Here is a 14,967-nt window from a genome sequence, read left to right as displayed (position 1 = left end):
GGGGTGGAGGGTAAATACCCGGCTGGAACACTTCAAAGAGCCCCAAAGGTGAATCCCAGCAGGAAAACTCCTCACGGGAGCCAGACAAGGAGTTAAGGATCCTTTAAATGTCGCCCTCAAGGCTGTGTCCGGAAATCACCTTTGCAGCTCCTCGGTGAATTGTTCTGCATGGGAATGGATTTCTCCTGAGTTTCTACAGTTTCTGGAATTCCTGAGCCAGGTATTTTAGGCATCACCAGAGTATGGAGCTGCCCCCTCCCTCCTCCAGCAAAGCTTTCCAGCACTAATTATTGCCTCTCAAAAATTATCAATTCTCTGCTTTTTTTCCTTACCATTTTACCAAATTCCTGCCCCCATTTCCCAGCCGAAAGAGAGGAAGGCTCGGAGGGAAAAGTTTGCTTGTTTTAAACAGTTTTTGGTTTGTTTGTTTATTTATTTATTTATATTTTAATCCCCGGAGAGATTACCAGTGGTGTTTACAAGGCAAACTGAAAAGGCCTATTCAGCACTCGGTGCTCCTGGCTGTGAGGTGGCAGCGATTCACTCCTGCAAGGCCCAGAGAAATGGGGAATTCTGCTCCTCCTCGTGGAGCTTTTATTTGCTCAGCAAACACGGCAATCCTGCAACGCTGTGTGTGGCTGCAGGGCCCAACCAACCCTGCTGGAATTCACGGATTTCACAGAATCACCAGGCTGGAAGAGACCTTAAAAATCATCGAGTCCATCCCAGCCCCAACAGCTCAACCCTGGCACCCAGTGCCACATCCAGGCTTTGTTAAACACCCCCAGGGATGGTGACTCCACCACCTCCCCGGGCAGAACATTCCAGAACTTCACCACTCTTTCTGTAAAAAAAGCCTTTTCCTAATATCCAACCTGTAGCACTCACATTCTCTGTTAAAATCCCTCTGCCCAGGATTTTTCCTCCTGGGAAGCTGAGAAGCCTCAGAGAAAAAGAAAACAATTCCTATCTCAAACCCTTGGAATGCCACAGGGATAAATCAGGAATGATGGCAAGGCATCCTCCCCCCTGCCAGCTGGTTTGAATTCCCTTGGGAGGTGAGAGCCTGGGGAATGTGAGACCCCGGGCCCACAGCGTTCCCGTCCCACCCTGCAGAATTCCAGCCAGGAATTCCTTGTTAAGAGACAAAGCCACGTCCTGAGAGTCAGGAGAGCAGGATGATAGCCTGGGAAAGGTAAATCCATGGAAAACTTCCTGCCAGGTCATTGTAGACTCATGGAAGCACAGGATGGAGTGGGTTGGGAGGGATCTTGGAGCTCATCTCATCTCCATCAGCAGGGACCTTAGAGCTCATCCTATTTCCATAAACAGGGATCTTGAGGCTCATCCCATTCCTATAAACAGGGATCTTAGAGCCCATCCCATTCCCATGAACAGGGATCTTAGAGCCCATCCCATTCCCATAAACAGGGATCTTAGAGCCCATCCCATTCCTGTAAACAGGGATCTTGAGGCTCATCCCATTCCCATGAACAGGGATCTTAGAGCTCATCCCATTTCCATAAACAGGGATCTTAGAGCCCATCCCATTCCTGTAAACAGGGATCTTAGAGCTCATCCCATTCCCATAAACAGGGATCTTAGAGCTCATCCCATTCCCATAAACAGGGATCTTAGAGCCCATCCCATTCCTGTAAACAGGGATCTTAGAGCTCATCCCATTCCCGTAAACAGGGATCTTAGAGCTCATCCCATTCCCATAAACAGGGATCTTAGAGCCCATCCCATTCCTGTAAACAGGGATCTTAGAGCTCATCCCATTCCCATAAACAGGGATCTTAGAGCTCATCCCATTCCCATAAACAGGGATCTTAGAGCTCATCCCATTCCTATAAACAGGGATCTTAGAGCTCATCCCATTCCCATAAACAGGGATCTTAGAGCTCATCCCATTCCTATAAACAGGGATCTTAGAGCTCATCCCATTCCCATAAACAGGGATCTTAGAGCCCATCCCATTCCTGTAAACAGGGATCTTAGAGCTCATCCCATTCCCATAAACAGGGATCTTAGAGCCCATCCCATTCCCATAAACAGGGATCTTAGAGCCCATCCCATTCCCATAAACAGGGATCTTAGAGCCCATCCCATTCCCATGAACAGGGATCTTAGAGCTCATCCCATTTCCATAAACAGGGATCTTAGAGCTCATCCCATTCCTATAAACAGGGATCTTAGATCTCATCCCATTCCCATAAACAGGGATCTTAGAGCCCATCCCATTCCCATAAACAGGGATCTTAGAGCCCATCCCATTCCCATGAACAGGGATCTTAGAGCTCATCCCATTTCCATAAACAGGGATCTTAGAGCTCATCCCATTCCTATAAACAGGGATCTTAGATCTCATCCCATTCCCATAAACAGGGATCTTAGAGCCCATCCCATTCCCATAAACAGGGATCTTAGAGCCCATCCCATTCCTATAAACAGGGATCTTAGAGCTCATCCCATTTCCATAAACAGGGATCTTAGAGCTCATCCCATTCCCATGGGCTGGGGTCTTAGAGCTCATCCCATTCCCATAAACAGGGATCTTGAGGCTCATCCTATTTCCATAAACAGGGATCTTAGATCTCATCCCATTTCCATTAACAGGGATCTTAGATCTCATCCCATTCCCATAAACAGGGATCTTAGATCTCATCCCATTTCCATGAACAGGGACCTTAGAGCCCATCCCATTTCCATAAACAGGGACCTTAGATCTCATCCCATTCCCTCAGCAGGGACATCCTCAGGTTGCTCCAAGCTGCCCTTGGCCTCTCCCAGGGATGGGATTCCAACCTGTGCTGGCTGCAGGGATGGGAGGGAAGGGCAGCCCTTGGCTGGATGCACATTCCCACTTGGGTTTGGAGCTGACAAGGAGCCCAGTAACGGGAGCACACAAAGGACCTTTGTTCTGGGATATTTTGCCTTTCTCTGTGCCCTCAGCTCTGCCTGGGCTCCTGGTGAGCTCAGGGCAGCTCTGAGCGAGGCATCCCAATGCCAGCCATTATTCCAGCAGCTCAGAACACTGGGCACTTATTCCCTAACCTGGGACAAGTGGCCAGAGCTCAGCTGCAGCAACAATGAGGCCACTGCTGGCCAGTTGGGCCACCCCAGTGCTGGGAGAGCTCAGGGCTGGCATTGTCCCCACCCTGCCAGGGTCGTGTCAGTGCTTCCCTGGTACTTGCAGCATCCCCAGGGCAGGAGCAGCCTGGATTCTGAGGATTCTGAGGATTCTGAGCATCCCTGCACTCAGGGAGTCACAGCCCCTGGATCAGCAGGTGCCCTGCACTGCTGGTTCACTCCAGAAGGGTTGGAAGTGGGAAATGTCAGGAAAAACTGAGCAGGAATTTCTTCCTCAGACTCCATTCTGGGGATCCCTGCACTCAGGGAGTCACAGCCCCTGGATCAGCAGGTGCCCTGCACTCCAGAAGGGTTGGAAGTGGGAAATGTCAGGAAAAACTGAGCAGGAATTTCTTCCTCAGACTCCATTCTGAGGATTCTGGGGATCCCTGCACTCAGGGAGTCACAGCCCCTGGATCAGCAGGTGCCCTGCACTGCTGGTTCACTCCAGAAGGGTTGGAAGTGGGAAATGTCAGCAAAACTCTGAGCAGGAATTTTTCCCTTGGGCACAATCTTGAGGATTCTGGGGATCCCCGCACTCAGGGAGTCACAGCCCCTGGATCAGCAGGTGCCCTGCACTGCTGGTTCACTCCAGAAAGGCTGGAAGTGGGAAAGGTTTTCCACTCTCTATTGAACAGGAATTTTCCTCCAGTGCCCCAAGGCCTCTTCCTGGTACAGGAGAACGAGGCTGAGAGGAAGTTTGGGTGCAAAATGAGGGTATTTGGGAAAGGAATGCCTTGAGCTGCAGGGTTTGACCCGGGGGGGGGTGACACAGCTCAGCAGGGACAGCTGAGCACAGGGATCCCAGCCCAGCTCCCCTTTCCATAAAGATATTTAAAGCACCAGGAATGACATCCTGGACACCCAATAGCCCCGAGGAATTTGAGAAATGCAGCCACCTCTGGCACACAGGAAAGGAGGGGGACAAAGAGCAGCACAGAAACACTGCAGAGAAGAAAGGGGAAGTCGGATCCTTGAGAAAATCCTTTCCAGAGGGATCCTGGCCTCAAAGGCTCTGGACAGGATTAAATTTCCCAGAAAAAAAAAGAAAATCCCCACGAAACAGTTGGAATCTAAACAAAACCCCAGGTTTCTGTGGAGGAGCAGCAGCACCAAGAGCACTCAGAGCAATTAAGAGCTCGGCTCTTTGCCATGCGTTTTTGAGGAGAGTGGAAATGTTTTGTCTTGACAAAAGGACTTGGAAAAAAACCTGAAATCTCTGCCTGTTTTGCTCCACAGCTTGGAGACACCTGGATTTCCACATCCTGGAGGAAGAGCTGGAGAGCCTTCAGTGGGATTAAAGCTCCATCCTCTCCCAGCAGGATCCCAGCTCTGCTCCAGCAGCTCCTCGGAGCTGCCACTGCTCCTGAACCAGCCCCAAACCACCCTGGGACAGATTTTCCTGCAGAGCAGGGGTGGAAGGAGAGGAGATGTTGCTGCTGACCTCCTGCTCCCCCTCCAGTCACTCCCAGTCCCAGCTATGGCCAGGGCTTCCCCCAGGACAAAGCTTTGGAGCAGCAGTGCCACAGTTTGGCATTAAAGGCACAAAACCCCCCTGGGCTGAAGGGGTGGAAATCTGATTTATTTAAAGCCCTGCGAGGGTCACGTGGTTGGGAGGGAGGGAGCAAACCCTGACTGCACTAAGCTGGGATTAAACCTTAAACCAGCCCTGCACCCATCCTTGGAGGGCCCTGTGTGTATGGGGGAATGTCCCATATTTCCCCCTGGGATGGGAAGGAAAAGCAGCCACAGGGAGAGGGGTGAGGAGGAGCCAACATTTGAGGGACCAGAGGGTTTGCAAGCACAGCAGGGGCTGTGATCAGTATTATTTTTATTTAAATGAATATAGAAACATGATTATTTTTTGATCCCTCTCTCCTAGAAAGGGAAATCCTACAAAATCTTTCATCCTGACCCTTCCTGATGATGTCAGAGCCCCAGATGTGTGGGATCTGTGGGGTCTGGGGGATCTGTGGGGTCTGTGAGATCCTCCTGGCCTGGCTCTGCTTCCCAGCTGAGGGCAGGGATCATCCCAGTCTTTGCTTTTCCCCTAAAAAAATTAAACTTTTCCATAACTGCCCCTGAAAAACCTTCAAACAAAAATCCAGTTTTATGTTACCTCCTTATTAAAACGCTCTCCAATTTCACTTCCAAGTTAAGAAAAAGGCAACAGAATAGGGAGGTCCCAAGTGCAATAAACAGATTATTCCTGCCTCAGTGCAAGCTCTGATCCCTTTTCTGGGGAGGAAATGTTTCAGGCCAGTCTGGGAACCCGGGTGAGCACGGAGTGTTTGGATAAACCTTGCTCCTTGTTAAACTGTAAATGCCATCTGTGCCACCCAGCCAAGGCCAGCCCCGTGTCCTCAAAGCTGTGGTGTCACTTGTAGACAAAACAAATACATTGGTGGGGCTGAAAAGCATGAATTTTCCTTTTAATATTATTATATTTTAATAAAATAAATTAATACATTTTAATATTGAATAATATTAATATTTAATATTATTCAATATTATAGTTAATATAATTTATGTAATAATAATAATGTAATATTTTATTTTTAATATTTTTTTCACTTCAATCCCAGCTTCTCTCTGCTATAAAAGCCTCGCTGGGGGAGGGAGCCCTGGTGTCCTTGACAAGCCAGGCTGGTTCCTGTACAAGCCTTGGAGAGATAACAGAGCCCAGAGAGAGATAACAAAGGAAAAGAGAGAGATCTCCCCCAGGAAAAGTCATGGCTGGGCCCCCAGGCCTTGGACACTGCAGCCTGCTGGGCATGAAAGAGGTGTCAGAAGCAGAAAATAATGGAAATAAATTCAAATATTGTGCTTTCCCCCTGCCTCCAAATCAAAACATAGAGGAATTTCCATGTGGTTTTCACAGGAAAATAACGGAAATAAATTCAAATATTGTGCTTTTCCCCCAATCCAAATGAAAATATAGAAGAATTCCCATGTGGTTTTTGGAGGAGTGAGGAAAATCCACACTAAAAAAAGGATGACATTGAGCAGGGCCTTGGGCACTGTCAGGGAGAGGCCTTGGACACTGCTGCCTTCTGTGCATAAAAGATGCGTCAGAAATGTAAAAATAAGAGAAATAAATTCAAATATTGTGCTTTTCCCCTACTTCAAATCAAAACATAGAGGAATTTCCAGGTGTTTTTCACAGGAGCAAGGAAAATCCACTAAAAAGGGATGACACTGAGCAGGGCCTTGGGCACTCTCAGGGAGAGGTGCTGGCCTGCAGTCTGCTGTGCATTAAAGAGAGATCAAAAATGTGAAAATAATGAAAATAAATTCATATATTGTGCTTTTCCTCTGCCTCCAAATGAAAATGGAGGAATTTCTGTGTGGTTTTCACAGGAGTGAGGAAAATCCACACTAAGAAAAGGATGACACCGAGCAGGGCCCTGGGCACTGTCAGGGAGAGAGGCCTTGGACACTGCAGCCATCAGAAGCAGAAAATAATGAAAATAAATTCAAATATTGTGCTTTTCCCCCCACTCCAAATCAAAACATAGAAGAATGTGCATGTGGTTTTCACAGGAGTGGAAGAAAATCCACGTTAAAAAAGGGATGACACCGAGCAGGGCCTTGGATACTGTCAGGGAGAGGTGCTGGCCTGCAGTCTGCTGTGCATTAAAGAGAGATCAAAAATGTGAAAATAATGAAAATAAATTCAAATATTGTGCTTTCCCCCCACTCCAAATCAAAACAGAGCAATTTCCATGTGGTTTTCACAGGAGTGAGGAAAATCCACGTTAAAAAAGGGGTGACACCAAGCAGGGCCTTGGACACTGTCAGGGAGAGGTGCTGGCCTGCAGTCTGCTGTGCATTAAAGAGAGATCAAAAATGTGAAAATAATGAAAATAAATTCAAATATTGTGCTTTTCCCTCACTCCAAATCAAAACAGAGCAATTTCCATGTGGTTTTCACAGGAGTGAGGAAAATCCCCATTAAAAAAGGGGATGACACCGAGCAGGGCTGTTCCAAGTGCATCCAATCCTCCTCTCCTGCCTCCCAGCTGATAAGGAAACGCTGGAGATAAGGCAGGATTAGAACCCTGAGGTTTGAATAGAGGAGGGATTTTGGCCCAGGCTCTCTCAGCAGGGCCTCCCAGTGCTCCCAGTTGTGATGTGGGTTCAGCACTGGTGTGGCTGCCTGTGCCCGCTGCAGGCTGGGCCTGCCATGCTATGATAGCGCAATTAGTGGCACAATTAATCGTTAATCAGGGGGGGATTGGGAGGGATTAAGTGCTTAAACAGCACACGTGCTGCTAATGGTGATTTATAAAAATGCTCCTTCCCCCTCGGATGCTGTGCTGAGTTTGCCTGGAATTAAAATGCCCCAAATGAGCCTTTTCTGAGCACTTTTCTGAGGAAATGGCTCTGCCCATCCCGTGTGGGGAAATTTGGGGGAATCCAGAAGATCCCAGCCAGGCTCTGCAGGGACAGGGCACCCATGGGAGTGAGGAGACAGCATGGGACAGTGACAGGACAGGGATGGGACAGAAATGGGATAACAATGGGACAGTGAGGGAGCAGTGATGGGAGAGCATGGGACAGAGATGGGATAACAATAGGATAATGATGGGAGAGTGATGGGACAGCAATGGGGCAATGATGGGACAGAGATGGGACAATTATGGGACAGAGATGGGACAGCAAAGGGACAGTGGTGGGACAGTGATGAGCTAAGATGGGATAATAATGGGACAGTGATGGGACAGAGATGGGACAGAGATGGGACAATGATGGGACAGCAATGGGACAGCTCCTGCTGCTCCTGCTGTCCCCAGGGCCTTTGGGAGCCATTGCTCAGCAGAGGATGTGGCAGGCAGGGTGTGGGCTGGTGTGGGGCTGATTTGTTCAATTCAGTTTGTCACAGAGACTCTCCTTGCATTTTAATTTGGACCAGACACAAACCAGACACAAACCAAACCCTCCAGTTCTGCCTCCTCCTCCTCCTCAGAGTCCCCAGGCACACCAAGACCATTTCCTTGGTTCTGCTGTTTATGGATCATGGATCTGCTGGATCAGGGCTGGATCCTCAGTTCCTGAGATCTCCTGAAGATCCCTCTGGATCTACATTTGCTCCAGCACAAGCTTGGCCCATAAACCACCAAATTCAAAGGTTTTCCACCCAATAATTCCAGTCATAGATGGCATAAATCCAAGCTCCAGGTGATGTTCCATGCTGGAATGCAGGAAAAAAGCCCCAAAGTGCTGAATTTATATTCCTGTGCGTGTTCCCGAGTGCAGAATCGAGGCTCCTGCTCACAAACCTTGTCAGATTTAGCAACTAAAAAAAGCCACGGCTCCGAGAGTGGGAAGTGCTGGGAGCAACAGGAGAGAGGGAAAAGCTGGGGGGTGTTTTGAGGATAAATCCCCCCAGGATCAGGAATTCCAACCCCTGAGTGACCAGCACGTTAATGCTGCCCGAATAATTAAATAGAAAATAAACTATTAAAATCAAAATGGAGAAAGAGCAGAAATAAAAGGAGCGCTGGGAATGTTTCCCTGCTTCCCAAAAAAGGCACATTTTGATTTCTTTGGGGGTTTTGGTGTTTATGGTCGGCTTCAGCAGCCTCTCCTTTTAAATGGAGCAATTCAAGGCAAAATCAGCACAAAAAAACTGCTCAAAGCCAGTGCCCTGCCCCAATCCAGCTGGGAAAATTTGGGTTGTTTTATAGGAAATGGCTGAGGATTTCAGGGATTGGGGAAGAAAGAGAGGGAGAGGGTTCATGGAGAGGGTTCAATAATAAAAACACTGAAAAAGTGCCCAAAAGATGAATTAAATTCATAAAACCCAGAGCACAGCGAGACAGGAGCTGTTTGGTTCAGACCAACACATCCTGGAGGGAGTTTTAGGTCTCAGGTTTGAGATCCAGAGCTGCCAGTGAGGGGATTTTCCCCACCCCAGGAATAAACTCCGTGCCTCAGTTTCCCAGCTGATAAATGAAGATGACAAGGGCGGTGCAAGGGTGGAAGGTTTGGGTGCCACCAATAAAATAAATAAGGGAAAAACTTAAAAGCTAACAAAATAATGACCTGAAAATGCCATTAATTGGTGTGTCTTCATTAACAGCATCCTTCCAGGTGCCCGCAGGAGCTCTCCTTTCCCAGGCACTCAGGAAAGGGCAGAGATCCAACCCCACTCCCTCCTGTTTTTCCCTCTCTGCATCTCAGGTGACCCAGGTGTCCCAGCAGAGGTGACAGGGACCGAGCTCTGACAGCTCTGGATTGGGAATTCACCACTCAATTTATGATTTGTGTTGTGGCAGTGCCTGCAGGCCCCAGGGATGGAGGGGTCACGGTGACAAATGGGGAATTGTCTCTGCTTTAAACCCACACAGGGAGGGGAAAGGGAAGCAGACCCAGCTGAGATCCCTGAAATGTCCCATCTGAGCTGCTCCTGGATCCAAAAAGCAGCAATCCCTGCAAACAGCAGCTCAAACACCCCCCTCTGAACAATTCCCAAGTTATTCCTGCCCCCAGCACCCCGGGGGTGGCAGAAATGGCAGAAAATGGGAACAAAAGCCACAACCAAAGGTGGAATTGCTGGTGCTGGCAGTGGGATTGAGTGCCTGGAGCATCCTCCTGCTTCCTGAGCTGCATCTCCATAGTCCTGCCTGCTCCTGGAGCATTCTCCTGCTTCCTGAGCTGCATCCTCACAGTCCTGCCTGCCCCTGGAGCATCCTCCTGCTTCCTGAGCTGCATTCCTGCAGGTCCTGCCTGCCCCTGGAGCATCCTCCTGCTTCCTGAGCTGCATCCTCACAGTCCTGCCTGCCCCTGGAGCATTCTCCTGCTTCCTGAGCTGCATCCCTGCAGGTCCTGCCTGCCCCTGGAGCATTCTCCTGCTTCCTGAGCTGCATTTTGTAGGTCCTGCCTGCCCCTGGAGCATTCTCCTGCTTCCTGAGCTGCATCCCCACAGTCCTGCCTGCCCCTGGAGCATCCTCCTGCTTCCTGAGCTGCATCCCCATTGTCCTGCCTGCCCCTGGAGCATCCTCCTGCTTCCTGAGCTGCATCCCCACAGTCCTGCCTGCCCCTGGAGCATCCTCCTGCTTCCTGAGCTGCATCCCTGCAGGTCCTGCCTGCTCCTGGAGCATCCTCCTGCTTCCTGAGCTGCATCCCCATTGTCCTGCCTGCCCCTGGAGCATCCTCCTGCTTCCTGAGCTGCATCCTCACAATCCTGCCTGCTCCTGGAGCATCCTCCTGCTTCCTGAGCTGCATCCCTGCAGGTCCTGCCTGCTCCTGGAGCATCCTCCTGCTTCCTGAGCTGCATCTCCATAGTCCTGCCTGCTCCTGGAGCATCCTCCTGCTTCCTGAGCTGCATCCTCACAATCCTGCCTGCTCCTGGAGCATCCTCCTGCTTCCTGAGCTGCATTTTGTAGGTCCTGCCTGCTCCTGGAGCATCCTCCTGCTTCCTGAGCTGCATCCTCACAATCCTGCCTGCTCCTGGAGCATCCTCCTGCTTCCTGAGCTGCATCCCCACAGTCCTGCCTGCCCCTGGAGCATCCTCCTGCTTCCTGAGCTGCATCCCTGCAGGTCCTGCCTCCCTCTGGAGCATCCTCCTGCTTCCTGAGCTGCATTTTGTAGGTCCTGCCTGCCCCTGGAGCATCCTCCTGCTTCCTGAGCTGCATCCCTGCAGGTCCTGCCTGCCCCTGGAGCTGCACTCTGCACCCAGAGCTGCTGCTCAGGTGTGGGAAGGAACACCCAGATTCCCAGCAGGGATCAGGAAGAGATGTGGGCAATTCCCAGTGGGGAATGAGGCTGGGAAAATCCTGTGGTGGGCTGGAGCTCATCCCTAAAAGAGCAGGGAAAGGCAGGAGGAAAGGGAAAGCTCAGAGGATGGGGATGGAAGGAGCTGTGTGCAGGGAGGGAGGTGAAGGACGAGCAGACAGATGAGAGGTGGCAGCAGTGGCAGCAGCACAGATGAACCCCAGCCCTCTGCCAGGGCTTCCCGTGCTGCTCCCTGCCTCCAAAATCATCCTGCAGCAGTTTCCAGTCTCTCTTCCAGCCAGACAAGAGATGGGAGCCAGAGATTGGGAGCCACTGAGCAAACAAGCAGCAGATGAGCAGCACTGGCTGTGGGCAAAACGCTGCTGCCTTGGAAGGAAGGCTGGGCTGGGAGACTGGGAGAGGGCAAAAGATGCTGGGGCTGATTACAGAGCACTCTGCAAAGTTAATTGTTCACCAGATTGGGATCTCGGCCACATCCATCAACAGGCTGCTTCCTGCCATCAGGTTTCCTGGACAAACAGCAGGAGCCAGTGGATTTAGAGGGGAGCAAAGCCAGCAGGGCAAAGCTCTGCCTGGACAGGGTTCACTCCTGAGCTCCAGCAGAGCCCTCTCATCACTTCCCTGCCTGCACAGAGGCAAACCCAGCCCAGCTGAGCTGAGCTTTTGGGGTGTGAGCACATGAATTACACAGCAGAACTCACTCCAGCCTCGGGATCTCCTCTGAGCTGAGCCAAGCTCCCCTGTCCTGCTGCCTGAAGGAGCTGCCTCAATTTCCCTGAGGATGGAAGGAGAATCTGGGAGGCTCCTACTGAGCCTAAGCCCTTCTGGAAACTCTTACTCTTCTTGGACATGACTCCAAACAAACAGATCCCAGCTTTTCTGGAGATTCTCAGCCCTCCTGGCCCAAACCTCAGCTCTGTGGAAGCCAGAGGAATGTCCCAGGGTTTACAGGCATTGACCAAACATTCATTTCTCCCAGAAGGCCAGACCAAGGGGATGATGGTCTCAGTGAAAACTGCAACGTGGAGATTTTAATTCACACAGTGAGTGGACACCCAGGGTTCTGCCTGACCAGGTGGTGGGACAGGGAGAACTGAAGGATCCTCGTGGATTTGGGAGATCAGAACTCAGCTGAGCTCTCTGTAGCACCCTGAGCCAGTTTGCCTCTGTGTTTTACCCCTGTGCAAAATGCAGCTGCTCTCATCCAATGCCAGCAAGGGAAGGCAAAAAGTGTCCCCTGCAGCACCCTCTGCACCCCAGCCTGTCCCCAGGGGACAGGGGACACTCACTGTCCCCTGCAGCACCCTCTGCATCCCAGGGGACAAGGGACACTCACTGTCCCCTGCAGCACCCTCTGCACCCCAGGGGACAAGGGACATTTACTGTCCCCTGCAGCACCCTCTGCACCCCAGGGGACAAGGGACATTTACTGTCCCCTGCAGCACCCTCTGCATCCCAGGGGACAAGGGACACTCACTGTCCCCTGCAGCACCCTCTGCATCCCAGGGGACAAGGGACACTGGCAAGGAATGCACAAGAGGGGCAGCAGCTCAAGATTTAAAGCAGCTCGTTTGGAAGCCAATAAAAAGCAGCCAGCTGCACTTCAGCCACCTGTAAGCAGCAATGTGTGACACCATCCCTCCCCTCTGTCACTCTGTCACCAGCACAGCCTCTCTGAAGGGCCCATTCAGGGCTCCACAAAGAGCTGCCTCAGTGAAAGGGGCCTCCACGGCAGGGAGATGAGGATTCAGTGCTTCCCATCCCTGCCAGCATCCCAGAGCTCTGCAGAGCTCAGGGAGCAAAGCCCTGAGAACAAAGCAAGGTCAGGAGTTGCCAGCTGGGGGGACTCAGATGTGGGGGCACGGCGGTGACGTGGCCAAGGCCAGGCAGAATCCCTGGCAAGGCCATGGACAGGGGGAGGTCTCCAGAGCCCTGATTAGTTGTAATTTTTCCTCTCTTCCTCTCTATCCCAGCAGGATGAGAGAGGAGGAACTCCCAGGATTTCTGGCGAGGTTGTTGCACTACTCATTTATTGACTGCTCCCATTTGGACGTGGTGCTGATATTTTCCAGTGTGAGTGAGTAAGCCTGGGAAGTTGGGAACAAATCTGTGAGCCCTGCCTGGAGCACGGACACCAAAACTTGCTCAGAAATCTTCTGGCAGAGAGAGATTGGGACAGAGAGCCTGGAAATCAGCAAACTCTGAGCTGGGTGCCTCACACACCAAGGAAGTTCCAAGGATGGGGTGAGCCAGGTGCTCTCCTGTTCCTGCCTCTTCCTTCTGGGACTCTTGGACATCCCCTCCCACCTTTTCCTAGGGAGGAAAGGATGCTCCACACCACAAATGCACTGAGATTTCTGTGTGTGCCTGCTGACACCATGTCCATTACCCAGTGCCCGTATTCCTGGAGGGAATCTCTTCAGGATTATGGGAACTGCTTTTCCCGACCTCTCCCCTGCCCCACAGGCGCTGTCACAGCCTGGTGAGGCTGGAGAACAGGACTCTGCTTGCACTGACCACATCTCAGCCCCACGTGTTGGCACGTCCCAGATCCACACCCCAAATCTGCCCCACACCACCGAGGAGGGAATTCATGAATCCCAGTTCCTCGCAGGGCCCTGTTTGACGGCTCCTGTCCTTTCACAGACCTCATCCAGAGGCTCCAACTTTCTGCCTGATGCTTGCTCAAAGCTTTTCCCCCTTCAGGCACCATCTCCAAGCCCAGCACACATCACATCTTGATGCACAGCACAAAACCCAGCGCCAGCAGCCCCAGGCCTGACCCTGATTCTTTCTTCCTCTCAGAGCTGATGCCACCATTGTGCCAACACGCTCAGCCCAGGTTGTTTTCACCGAGAGACGAGGCTGTTAAAGCTTTTCATGCTGCCCTGGCACGGAGGGCAGCTCTCAAGGGGCTGTCTGGGGACAAGGAGGGGGGCACATTCTGGGAACTTGTCACAGCAACAGGCAGCGCTGCTGGAGAGATGCAGCTGATGGTGACAGCCGCCAAAAACTGCAGCGCCAGGGGAATGCCGAGCTGCCAGCCCGGGGCAGGGCTCCCTCCCACCGGACAGACCCCGGGGGTCACTTCCACACTGAAAGGGTCCCCCCAGGCCCCTCGCAGCGGGACCCACCCAGGGATGCCCATCACAATCCAACACTGGGCTTGACCTGAGCTCCCCGGAACAGATTTAGGGCCGAACACGCGCAGGAATTCCCTCACCAGGGAGCACCGGGGTACAAATCCGTACCGAGCTGAACCCTCCCTCTCCGTACCTCCAACTCCAACTCTCCCCTCCCCTCGCACTTTGTGCCTCGCCAGTCCCAAAGGCAGCGGCGGTGGCCCCTGGAGGGGCTGGGGGGCGAGCAGGACCCCGGAGGGGTTTGGGGGGCGAGCAGGACCCCGGAGGGGCGAGCAAGGTCCCCGGAGGGGCTGGGAGGGCGAGCAGGGTGCCTGGAGGAGCTGGAGGAGCAGGCAGGGTTCCCGGAGGGGCTGCGGGGGCGAGAAGGACCCCGGAGGGTCTGGGGGGACGGGCAGGGTCCCGGGGGAGCTGGAGGGGTGAGCAGGGTCCCCGGCCCGCGGCGGGGTCACCCCGGCACTCACCGGGCGCCGAGCAGGTCGCTCTCCCTCCCTCCTGCCGTGTCCCTTCCTCCTTCCTGCGGGGCAGAGCAGGGGCGGTGCTGCGGGAGCCGCGGGGCCGCTCCGGGAACGGGACCGGCACCGGAGAGCGGCAGGAGCGGCACCGGCACCGGAGCGGGCCGGATGCTGGAGCCGGTACCGGAGCAGGAGAGGCTTGGAGCGGTCCGGGAGAGCTGCAGAGCTGCCGGTGCTGGTGCCAGAGCAGGGAAAGGGTTGGAGCGGTCCCGGTGCCGGTGGAGGGGGAGCGGTGCCGGTGCCGAGCAGGGGGGACTTGGAGCGGAGCCGGTGCCGGTATCGAGCAGGGCGAGTGGGAACGGAGTCGGTGCCGGTGCCGGGGGAATTGGAGCGGTGCCGGTGCCGGTGCCGGGGGAACGGGAGCGGTGCCGGTGCCGGTAGCAGGGAATTGGAGCGGAGTCGGTGCCGGTGCCGGTGCCGAGGGAACGGGAGCGGTGGCG

The 14,967-nt window shown here is 52.8% G+C and overlaps 1 protein-coding gene across 1 annotated transcript in view; it reads right to left on the bottom strand.

Annotated features, from left to right (window-relative positions):
* The window catches only part of CDK18 (cyclin dependent kinase 18), a 39,091-nt gene extending 24,484 nt beyond the window's left edge, over positions 1-14,607 (bottom strand). The window contains exon 1 of the mRNA XM_077190680.1: positions 14,477-14,607. The gene's annotated coding sequence lies outside the window, so the exon portion shown is untranslated. The remainder of the gene's footprint in view (positions 1-14,476) is intronic.
* Positions 14,608-14,967: the final 360 nt, after the last annotated feature.

The sequence above is a fragment of the Agelaius phoeniceus genome, chromosome 25 (assembly GCF_051311805.1).
Source record: "Agelaius phoeniceus isolate bAgePho1 chromosome 25, bAgePho1.hap1, whole genome shotgun sequence".
Taxonomy (NCBI): domain Eukaryota; kingdom Metazoa; phylum Chordata; class Aves; order Passeriformes; family Icteridae; genus Agelaius; species Agelaius phoeniceus.
This window is presented reverse-complemented; position numbering and strand designations above follow the sequence as displayed.